General features: G+C 39.1%; 1 pseudogene; it reads left to right on the top strand.

Moving 5' to 3' along the window:
* Positions 1-1,370: 1,370 nt before the first annotated feature.
* Positions 1,371-1,488, top strand: LOC134937285 (5S ribosomal RNA; annotated as a pseudogene).
* The last annotated feature ends 11,221 nt before the right edge of the window (positions 1,489-12,709 follow it).

Genomic DNA, 12,709 nt, shown 5'->3' with positions numbered 1-12,709 from the left:
TTCAATACAATGTCATTTACAACAGGCTCTCATGTCGTTAATCCTGTTCTGCAACCCTTCTTAATAAGCTTCACAAGTGTACACAGCTCAATCCGCAATCAATCTTAATCAAACATCTATCAACTCAAGCTGCAACATACTCCGTTATAATTAATTCTCCATCATATCATTGGTGCATGCATCCTATTTAAGGGATCATCAGGTGAGAGTAAACACGGGGCTTCCGTGAACAAGCCTACAGGTGAAACGTACGTCGGAATCCTGACGTCTAACAAGTGACGTCATTGCGGCTTCGCCCTCTCCGGAACGGGCGGCCGCAAAGTCACAGAATACGGAGCACGGAGCTCGGAGACTGACTCGGAGACAGACTCCAGCAATCAATTGCAGGGACGTCTATAGCATTGGAAAACGGTAACCCCTAACCATATGTTTATTTCCAAGCATCGCACCAGAACTCGTTTGGCGCAATCATCCGTGCACCTGCTCCGTAACTATACTTAGAATTGATTCTCTTTATACAGTCATTCTAGAAGTATACTGCAAGCTCTGTTTCCACCAGGAAAGATAAAGATACTAACTGTGTGCTGCTTACATTGTATCCATGCAGCCTAACCTAAAATAACAATTGTTTCTATACGGCTCATTCCATCAATATTGGAAACTATTTCTTGGTAACAGATTACATAAGAATTGTCATATCAGCCACCCATTGGTGTTTAACATATGGGCAAAAGACTTTCAATATCCAGTTTTTGTGTCTTGTTTGCTGTTCATTATATGGACTTAAATCACCTTCTGTTCTTCTTCATTTTTCATTTTTTTGATAATATTGGCTACTCACAGCAAAAGAAAGAAGAGATTATTTCTATTTTTCTTTTTTTCATCATTGTTTACAAAAAAGGTTGATACTCATTTGCCATAATTTACCACTCCCATGTTTGACTGATGTAAGTCTGGGAGAAAATATATCATGCTTATAATGAGTTTATAGCTCTATTTGTCAAAAGACAGCAGCAGTATTAATTTTTCTTGCACAGACTCCCTCAATCGTAATCTCAGTGATAGGAGCTCACAAGCAATTTTTAGATACTCGTACCTATTCAGAGGAGTGTCTGCCAATTTTCTGTTTTATCTGGCCCACGGCCATGTTATCCTGAACATACCAGATCACATTCGATTCAGGAAGCTAAGCAGATAAAGACCTGGCCAGTACTTGGATGGGAGACATCCAGGGAATACCAAGTGCTGTGTGACATTCTCTTTGAGGAGAATCCTCATATCATACTCCATTTTTCTAATATTATTTACATCTGATTTATCAGACCCACAGATCACCATTTAACACCAACAGTATTTCCTGATAATTACTGGCCCACGGCCATACTATCCTGAATGCGCCCGATCACGTCCGATCTTGGAAGCTAAGCAGGTATGGCCTGGTTAGTACGTGGATGGGAGACCTCCAGGGAATACTAGGTGCTGTGGGCCGTTTTTCATTCAGGAAAATTCCTATACCATTTTTTTAGAGCTGACTCTATACTTCGATCCCTTCTGTGACGTACATACATTATGATTCACACATATGTACAATTACAGCAAGAATATTTTCACCTGCTATATCTAGAACCATATTTGTTACAATGGCAATCTAGATTCTCACACTTATAATCATTAATTTTTGTTCACCCTTCAGTGAATTCTTAAACTATCAATAAAAGTTAATTTTTAATTAATCCATCAAGAGGTAGGATTCCAAATGATCCTCCTCTTCATCATTTAAATTTTCATAATTTACCAAGAGTGCTTCCACACAAGGGTATTTTGTCTTTCTCTAGTTTTCCTCCTGTAAATGGGAGGGGTGCCAATATCAGAGTGAAGGTACTTAATTTCAACAGTATGAAGCAGCGGTACATAACTGTTCCCAACCCTCTGGTGTTCTATAATGTCTGTGTACACGTACAACAAACTATATTGACCCCTGTTGATTTCAGCGCATGGTTTCAAAACTTGGTTTTAGGCTGTAAATCCAGTATCCTTGAGAAAGGGTAAAGAAAAAGGGGATCAGTTTCTTTGGGTGCACTCACTCCCACCAACAAAAGTAACAGAAATTGTTCTTCTTTTTTCTTAATACTGGATCTGTGTCCTTATACACTTTTTATATATATATATATATATATATATATATTGAGATTTGCAGATAAGATCAGAGCGACCATAGGTGGTAAATACTCCAAGAGAATAAAAAGATGATTTTTTTAAAAACAATGCAGGGTTTATTTATAACGAACGTTTTTAAAAGGTTTTTTGGACATAAAAAGGCAACATATAGGAATGCTTGTTAAAAAGAAAATTTGTTACAAAGTCATTTAAAAAGCATTCTAAAGGACATGAAGATAATAATATAAAAATAATATAAAAAGTAGGAGCGATAAAATAATTGTGCTAAAAATTCCCGTGTTCAGAAAATAAGAGTCATTAAATACAATCGTACGTCTGAAATTATGTAAAAAGATTTCTAATACAAATACTTATAAATGATCGGATAAATAGAAAGAGCAGCTTAACTTGAGGATTTCAGTAGTAGCAGGAATCACCCAACCGCTTTCGTCTGGTCTGACTTCATCAAGGGGTAATGAGCACAGTGGGACACATCATCTATATATACCCCTATGGGTAAGGAAGTGATTAGTGACATCACTTCCTGTAATTGATTGACATTTGTGGAAACAGGATGTAAACATACTAGTATAGTTCAGGAACACATACTGAGTTTGGCCAATAATGAGGTAGGCTGTAGATGTGATGAAGAGCTTTACTTGCGCTTAGAAACTGTGTGGGGAGTCTTTGTGAATCATAAAAGACTTTTGCGCTTGTTTAGTCCGATGCGTGACGCTAAAAGCGTCATTTCCGCCCCACTTCCGGGGTGTCCGTGGCTTCCTCTTGCGCATGCGCCGGTCATTGCGAAGGGAAGTGCGGCGGCCATTTTCTGGGAGTCCGTGAAGCGTGACAGTTGTTCGTGCTGGAAGCGGGTGCCGGCGGCCATATTTTCATGGATAATGTTCATGTAGTTTAATAGGTCTGATATATTCAAACCGTCTCCACACCAGAAGCCGCATATGTAAATAAGATAAGATCGAGAATCAGTACATATATACGATTCCGAGGTCATATATAGTACATTGTTTATATACAGATTCTACAGACTAGGTGTAGAGTATGTTACTTCATACTCCTGGTCTGATAAACATAAATAAAGTGTTTCTCCTATAAAAATGACATCCATTTAGGACATCTGGCATTTTCTATTGGAGTATAAATTGTATATGCATTGGATAAAATTAATAAGATTAATAAATGAATAGAGAGTGGATATTGCGGTGAGACTTATATTTAGGAGTATATAGGCATAGGCATATACCGTCATGGACAGAGAACTTAGTTTCTTTGAATTAAGAGATAGAAGAAAGAGAAATGTATAGAGAGATATAGGAATAGCACGCCCCTGATCTGATTGTTATTACAGCACCCGGTCTTCTTGGGAAGTTTCATTACCCAGTACTGGCCGGGCCAACACTGCTTGGCTTCCAAGATCGGATGAATTTGGGCATATCCAGTGTGGTATGACTGTAATCTAAGATCTGGGTAGTGGGAGAGGTGGTCCAGGGGTTGGGGAGCCTCCGTTCCGTGTTCCAACCTGGACCTAGCTGGAAAAAGTTGATATTGTCAGGAGTTAAGGATTGGGAATGAAAGGCTTACGTTTATAGAAAGGGGGCTATTTCGTAGCCTTCATTCAGTCCGTCCGGATGAAGAGATTTCATTTCATGTATCCAGAACATTTCTCTCCTTGATAGAAGGTTGGAAAGGTCTCCCCCTCTTTCTCCAAGTGTCACTAGTTCCAAACCCTTGAACGTGAGTTCCTCCGGGTTAGAGCCGTGGTATAGTAGGTAGTGTCTGGATACAGCATGTGTTTGGACCCGGTTCTTTATATTTCTGACATGCTCCTGTATGCGGATTTTTAATGGCCTTTTTGTCTTGCCGATATACTTAATCTTGCAAGGGCATTCCAGGAGGTAGATGACGGAAGATGTGTTGCAGTTGATAAAGTGTTTAATTTTGTACTCCTTAGTTTCCCCTGTGTTCTTGAAGGTTTTTCTATTTGGGTTCACATACTTGCAGATGTTGCAATGACCACATTTGAAACATCCCACACATTTCGGAAGTGTGCTTTTTGGAGTATCACGGTTTCTTAACATGCTTGGTGCCAGGAGGTCCTTTAGATACTGTGATTTCTTAAATACCACTTGGGGTTCAGTTGGTAAATAATCTTTGAGAATCGGGTCCATTAACAGTATGTTCCAGTGTGATTTGAGTGTTTGTTTAATCAGGTTGTCATGTTTACTGTAAGTGGTGATGAATCTAACATTGTCTTTATTGTTCTCCTTAGGTTTGTATTCCAGAAGTTTGTTTCTTTCCAGGGTTTTTGCTTGGGCATTGGCTGCTGCGAGAATATGTTTAGGGTATCCTTTTTCTTTGAATCTCTCTGTGTAGACTGACAGTTGGGCATCACGATCATCCATTTTCTTGCAGTTTCGTGCAATCCTGGTGAACTGGGAGAGGGGAATATTATTTTTCCATGGTTTAGGATGGTTGCTCCGATAATGAACATAGCTGTTTGTATCCACCTTTTTAATGAAGTTCTTCGTAATGACATTGTTTCCTTGGTGGGTCAGTATCAGATCTAAAAACTCTATTTGTTCCGTGTTGTTGTTGGATGTGAACTTCAAGTTCATGGTATTGTCGGATATATAGATGAGGAAGTCTTTAAAAAAGGGTTCATCGCCATCCCATATGATTAAAATATCATCTATATACCTTTTATAAAAGATGATATTCAGATTAAAAGGATGATTCGTAAAAATATATTCATTTTCCCAGTGACCTATAAAAAGATTGGCGAAGCTTGGCGCAAAGATAGTGCCCATCGCCATCCCACAGGTCTGAAGGTAAAATTGATCCAGAAATGTAAAATAATTGTGTTTCAGGATAAAATTCATAATCTCAGAAATAAAAATCCGGTGGTCGTCTGTGATGAGATGATCCTTGCCCATAAAAAAATTGCAAGCCTGAATTCCCTTCTCGTGTTCGATGCACGTTTATAAGGACTGTACATCTATCGTGACCCATCTGTACGTGTCTTTCCATCCTTGTGATTCCATTAAATTAAGAACTGAAGTGGTGTCTTTAAGATATGCAGGTAGGTCCATGAAATATTTTCTAAGGAAGATGTCCACGTATTCCGACAGGTGGGATGTTAGGGAATCTATTCCTGCCACAATGGGCCTCCCTTGTGGGTTGGTCATCGATTTGTGCACCTTTGGGAGAAAATAGAAGATGGGGTGACGGGGTTGGGGTTAAGGAGGTACTGGTACTCTTCCTTAGACAGTGTCTCGTTTCTGAGGCCTCTAAGGAGAATTACTCTAAGTTCCTCCACGAAGGATTCCTTTGGATCCGCTGCTAGTGGTTCATATGAAGACCTATCTCCTAATAGTCTTTCGGCTTCCACAATATATGCCGTGCGGTCCATGATCACCAGCCCCCCCCCCTTTGTCAGCTGGTTTCAAAATGATGTCTTTGTTTCCCTGGATTTGTTTGATCGCTTGTCTTTCTTTGTTGGTTAGATTATTTTCCTTAATAGGTTGGATCTCTGCCTTACATAGGTCTTTCATCACTAAATCGTAAAACATGCCTATATTATTTCCCTTAGATTCCAATGGGTAGAATTTAGATACCGGTCTTAGTTCTGATAAGAAATTTTTTGATTGTTTCCTCTTGCCTATGACAAGGATTAAAAACCTGTTACCAGTATGTCTAATTTGAAATGAGGTACTGCAGACCTCTATTTGAAATGGTGGCAAGATTCTAACATAGAAAGACATCCTGTTCAATAAAGCAACAATTGTATCGGCATAACATTCTGCTGTGTACTAAAATTGCTACATGTATCACTCAGAAGCAATCATTACTTTTGGCAGGATAGAAACACAAAAGTAAAGCTCGAACTGGAAACTCTCTCCTTACTAGATAATCAGATGAACTGTGGCAGATCTATTAATAAAATTATTACTGGCCAGGGGTTGTTTGTATACAATATACACATATATACTTCAACTATTTTTGTCTGAGGAACACAGTAGTGGAATATAATCTACATAACAAGTTTAAACCAATAAGTAGCGGCACACGGCTCAGTTTTTACATTTTCTTTATTATTTGGCACTAGGACAAAACAAATCCTTTCTGTTTTTCTTTTGTTTTGTTCTCTTTTTTCTGACTCACGTCTATACTATCTTTTATCAAGTTTATATTTCACTGTTTACGGCCCAATCTAAGGGTCTTAATATTTCATATGGGATACTAATAAAGTTGATACATTCCATATGGGTATTGGGAAGTACTAAGAATCAAGTGTTAATACATATATATATATATATATATATATATATATAAAAAGTGTATAAGGACACAGATCCAGTATTAAGAAAGAAGAAGAACAATTTCTGTTACTTTTGTTGGTGGGAGTGAGTGCACCCAAAGAAACTGATCCCCTTTTTCTTTACCCTTTCTGTACTATTTTAGGATCAGTGGGTAGCACCGATCTATAATTTTGTAACTGTACTATATACAATTATAGAGAGACTATACTCCTACAGATACTATTCAATATAAAATCAAGCTGGTGCGGGACTTCTTTGTTGTCTTTCCAAATCCAGTATCCTTGTCAGTTTATTGCCTGCCGTGAGCAAGCACAATGGATTGCTGTCGAATGATACAACGCGCTCAAGTGGATAATGTCATAGTCCTAATCCACCCCCCAGTTTATGTTGTGCGATTTTTGCATTGATTATGTATTGCGAATTGATTAATTCATTTAAAAAAAATGGGTTCAGTGCACACGTTCGTGACAATCACTGTCGGGCCATCCCACTTTGTTATTTGCATCATTCAATTGTGTATATCCAAAGTATTCCACCTGTGCGGTACTGTATTTCTGTAAGAGCAACTTCCATTCACCGGTTAGGTCTATCGCCTTTGACAGTTTTGTTGTGTAGTTAGAAATCTTATTCTGTGGAAATGTGTCTGCTGAAGTATTACTCTGCAAGATTATGTGGATGCTTTTTCATCCATAGTTCGCATTGTTTAGAGAACATTTTGCTTTATATATCTTTTATCTCTGTTGCTGAAACCCAACTGCAAAATTTTGAGGGGTACTCGCGCCACTTGACTAATGCATATTTCTGACATCTGACCAACTCATTTTTTTCAGTTTTTTTTTTTATACTTATTAAATTCTATTATTGTGTTTTTTGATGATTTGAAGCTATTCAGGGTTAAAACTGATGGTAATATCTTTGCCGTAGAGATCCACGAATGTATAAAGTGGCTTAAGACCTTTAGTGTACACGCTGCGTATTACAAATATTTCCTCAGAAAAATTCTGTTCATATTCTTTCTGAAATATATCCTTATATTTGTAAATGCATACATGTTCACCAATGGCTAAACCTGACGGAGGTTTTCTTACTTCTATAGTAATCACCATTCATTGTCTTTAATTGAAAATTCTTAAAGCGTTAGAGGGGCACACTTCGAGGAGCATACACGTAATGGTTTTATGGTACATCATTATTGCTCATGAAATGTATTTTTCTAACACTTTTTAGGACCTTGTTTAGAAACTCTTTATAGTGAATGGTTAGCAATTTCTTTGGCATTCCATTCTTTTGGAATATATTTTCAAAGGCATTAGCAACTGCTGTAGCGTTCATGACTGTTAGACTGACAGCCCACATTCTCTTACTAAATATATCAATAATGGTGAATATATATTTAAAACCATCATTGTACTTCACAAGGTCTTATTTGCGAGACCAGATTGCACTACTATTGCTGATATATAGCCAATACACAAATTGTGTTCCTTTTATAGGTTTATCATGCTGGCTTATGCAGTGTATATGCATCTTGATCAAGAAGCCAATTTTTATAATTTCAAATCTTTTAAAATTGCCTTTATTAGCCTTATAATATTTGTACAAACCGCAGAAACTCCAAGGCATTTCAGCCATGTAATATGTACTTTTCATACTCTGCTTTTTTCGGTTAGTCATAACAAGCTCAAGGTACTAAATAACCAGTATATGATGTATTCTCACACAAATGTATCAATTTGTTATATCAAATCAACATCAGAAATTAATTTGATATCAATATGATATCAAATTGGAATCAAGGGGACGGTGCACCTGTCAAAATATATTTGATGAAATCTGGATGAGTTCTACTAAACTCACAAACTAACTTATTAATAGCACCTCACATCATTGGCCAAATACTTGTTGAGTTTAATGAGTTTAAACAGCAAATACACCGCACCATCAACTGATCAAAGAAGATATGAATCAGATCTTTATGGTAGAAAAAAATATATATATATATGTGTGTGTATATATATATATATATATATATATATATAAGGGTGGTCCTTAAAGTACCATGTTTGGCATTTTTCAGATATATCTTTCCACCTTATATTGAAGTACATGAAAAATAAGCCTTATGTGCGTAATTTGACTTTACTTCTATAATATTTACAGGTGTCACATTGACATTGAAAAGAGCAATTACTATGTACCATACATGAAAATATAAGAATACATGTACAGCTCAGTACCCAATCTTCCCATTGTATTTAAACCAATAATAACTTCAAAATTTGTTTAAAAAAAAACCATTGATCCTTGATCACAGTTACAACCTGCAGAATATACAGCTTTTGGTCTTCTTTCCTTGCTAAAATGTTTTTGAATGTCTGCATAAGAGCAACACCTCTTTCAGCAATGTCATTTACAACCCTCAGGTTTAGAACAACAGATTTAGCTGCCTCGTAATCTTCTCTATCCTCCCAATCCTGTGTATCAACTTCTAAAATCTTGGTTGGCAAGTTGAGGATTTCAAAGAACTAAAGTGTTGAATGGGTAACATAATCTGCAACTGTCTGCTGAAAACCAATGAGTTGATAACTTTCCAAATTGATTTGCTTCAGAGAGTTTTCTGTTTCTTCCTTATGTTTCAGCATCAGACTGGCAAGCTTGTTTCAGCATCAGAAAATGGAGAGGTAAACCAAAGTCTCACTAAGGTACCATTGGTGATGAGAAAAAGCCTTTACTACTACCTTGGATATCTGTTTGTCTTCATATGCCTCTAACTTCTTCATTAGACAAAGGTCGCTTCTTAGGGCAGCAGCTGCTAACTGTGCAAGAAACCACTACTAGACAAAAATTGTGACCACAAAGGTAGCAAAATGCTTCATACCAAGTACTTCATTCTTTGTCATGGTGAATTGTGAACAAGCAAAGTTCTAAAGCATAGATGACCCAACTGGCTCAATGCAAAGCTCCTGGTTGCCTAAAATGAACTCCTTTAGGACAATTAATTTCAAAAGTATCTGAAATAGAAATACTACCATTAAAAACTGAAAAAAAAACACCTTTCATTGCAAGCATACAGTCTGCACAGTTAGAGCTTCAAGTGACTTTCAACAGTAATAATGAATCATATTGCTAAAACTTCAAACTCCATGTGACACCACTAAAACCTTTGCAATCCCTATGAAACTCTACATAGGGTATTACTACTATACGTACATCACATCCAGGTGGTAAGACTTCAGATCATTGGACTTTTATCTTTAGGACCACCCTAATATATATATATATATATATATATATATATAAACACAAAGGGGGATGGCACTCAGAGGATTTTTTTGAAAGGATTATATTCAAGTAGATAACATACTGGTATCCATCAATGTTTCGGTGCTAGATAACACCGTCTTCAGGATGTGCAAAACCAAAAGTGAAATGACAATACCCCGAAACGTTACCATTAAATTGGCCTGGTGGGATCTTTTTTTGCACTTTATATACTTTTTGCAAGTCTCTGAATGCCACCCACACAAAGGAAATATACACAGACGCTGATCTGCAGGGAGAGCACCGGAGCAAGTGGTGCGTAAGTCCGGAGTGCCAGGGACCCAATACACATTTATATATATATATATATATATATATATATATATACTCAGAAATAATAGGCACTAACTTGTGGCTGAATGCCGAGGTGCCTTCCTTAAAATTAATAGATGTAACTCCTGAGTGACCAGGTTCCGGAGCTGCCCGGATGTCGCTCCCACCGCTGGCTTCTGGCAGAGATCACAGAGGGGCTTACGCTGTAATGACGTATTCACCTATATAAGGTAAGACTTTGCTGCATGTATGTCTGTTTACAGCATAGCACCTCAAAAAAATGCCCAGCATGTCATTGAAATGTTGGTATTTAACTATGTCTTTTTTCACTTAATACAATTAATTATTTATAAAGACCATTGAGTGCAGTCTGGTTCCTTTTAGATAAAGGGTGGATCTGCTAGTCTCAACCCAGGGAACACAGCATCTCTCTCTCTCTCTCTCTCTATCTCTCTCTCTCTATATATATATATATATATATATATATATCTGCCTGGAATTATATAAGATCAGTCGGTTATTCGGGAGGCTGCACCCCTCACAAAGTTCACTGGAATGAGACATGCTGGGAGACTTCCGATGTGATGATCATTTGCTACTGTCTGTCTGCCATAACTGAGGGCTGAGGCTGACTGAGGAAAGCCTCAGTTGTAGGGGCTGGCGTCTAGGTCAGGGCCGAATCTAGGATCTTCGGCACCCGGGGCAAGGCAGCAATTTGGCGCCCCAGACTCACACATTTTATATATATACCTACATAAGGGCAAAGGGCTGGTAGCTGCCGCACAGCATCTTATGAGAGGAAGGGGAGGGAGGGGCTAGCTGGCCATTTATTTGGGCTACGGATAGAGAAAAAGAGAGGAGATAACCCATATATTGATAAATATACGTAAAATTACACATCTGTACTCATACATACTGTTCCATACGTAGAGACATACACACACGCATGCATTTATTCACATATAGTCACACACCTGTATACATAGTCACACATGTATACATACAGGCACACATATATGTACATACACATACTCATGTACAGTCACACATACATACAGTGCCCTTTCCCTTTGTCACACTCACTGTTCTGGGTCTTCTGCTGCTACACAGTGAGCTTCTGTCTCCCATGCTGCTTGCTGGACTGGCACTGTGTACAGTGCCGTGTAGCCCTGCCCCCTTTCGGCTAAATCTTCTTATTCAGCTCAGCACTGCTGTGACGATGAAAGGCAGCTGGGGGGAGGCTGGGTAGTTAGCTTGTTCCCTATCTGGCTCTGCCGGGGTGTGCGACTGCATAAAAGAAAGTGAAAGTAAACTACAGCTCCCGCAGCAAGGGCTGCTGGGAGCTGTAGTTTATTTTCACTTTAATCACAGCAATGCTTTGTGCTCGGCTTGTTAGGCAGATGCAGCAGCTAGTAGAGTCTGGAGCACAAGCACAAGCTCCAGACTCTACTAGCTGCTGCGGCTGCATAAAGAGCTGTAACGGACGATGCAGATAAGGAGGGGTGTTTGCGGAATTTAGAACAAGATCAGAAAGTCCTTTGCAAGAATCTGCATTTGGAAAGTCCGTGGCCACAGCTAACTGCTGCAAAGAGGAACAACAAGTACTGCACAGTAGATGGTAAACAGGAGACTGGAATAGGCACCGATACACTGAGGTTGAAATATGGTAGACAGAATTGCCAGACACTACCGGACAGAACCAGTGTGAGGAAAGCTGTGCTTGAACTCACCACTAGAGCAACAGTTCGATGGTGAGCATTGATGGATACTGTGGTCCAATGTTGTGTGGGATGAAGTACTGGGCGATATATGAATACCGCTGGGGATGAGATGAAGCACCGCTGAAGACAGATGGTAACACCCAACACCGCTGGAAGCGATGGAACGCTGGAAGCTGGAAGCCAGTGACAAATATACCTTGAAGCTTGAGAGCAATGCAATAATGCAGAGCGATATAGGAATACCGCTGAGGACAGATGGTAACACCCAACACTGCTGGAAGCTGCAAACGATGAAACGCTGGAAGCTGGAAGCCAGTGACGAATGTACCTTGAAGCTTGAGAGCGATGCAATAGTGCAGAGCGATATAGGAATACCGCTGTAGGTGGTATGGAGCAGCACTGTAAGCAGATGGTAAGATCAATCACTGCTGGAAGCTGAGAGCGATGTGAATGACACGTTGAAGCTGGAAGCCAGTGACACTTTACCACAGAAGCTAGAGTGCGATGCTGTAGATAATTGAAAACAGTAATGATGCCAGGATACCGCTGGAAGCTGGAGGCAGAGTAGAACCTGCGCTGGAAGCCGGTATCAGGATTGCTGAAGAAAGCCAGGAAGCAGGGCTGGAACACTTCAAGAGTCAGGCTGCACCGCAAGATGGTAATTGGTGTAAGTCTTTTGGAGAAGCTAAATCACAGGAGCTGGAATCCCTGGAAAGTCAAGCTGATCATTCACCAAACAGGAGAGACATGTATGCAGGATTGACAACCAAAGCACTGACGATCATCCAGCCCTTGAGCAGGATATTTATCCTTGCTGGTGAGCAGGGATTGGCTGGATAATTACACAGAGTCCAGACTGCAGTGGATAAGCTGAGAACAACATGTGATGCAAAACAAACA

The sequence above is a fragment of the Pseudophryne corroboree genome, chromosome 6 (genome assembly GCF_028390025.1).
Source record: "Pseudophryne corroboree isolate aPseCor3 chromosome 6, aPseCor3.hap2, whole genome shotgun sequence".
Taxonomy (NCBI): domain Eukaryota; kingdom Metazoa; phylum Chordata; class Amphibia; order Anura; family Myobatrachidae; genus Pseudophryne; species Pseudophryne corroboree.
This window is presented reverse-complemented; position numbering and strand designations above follow the sequence as displayed.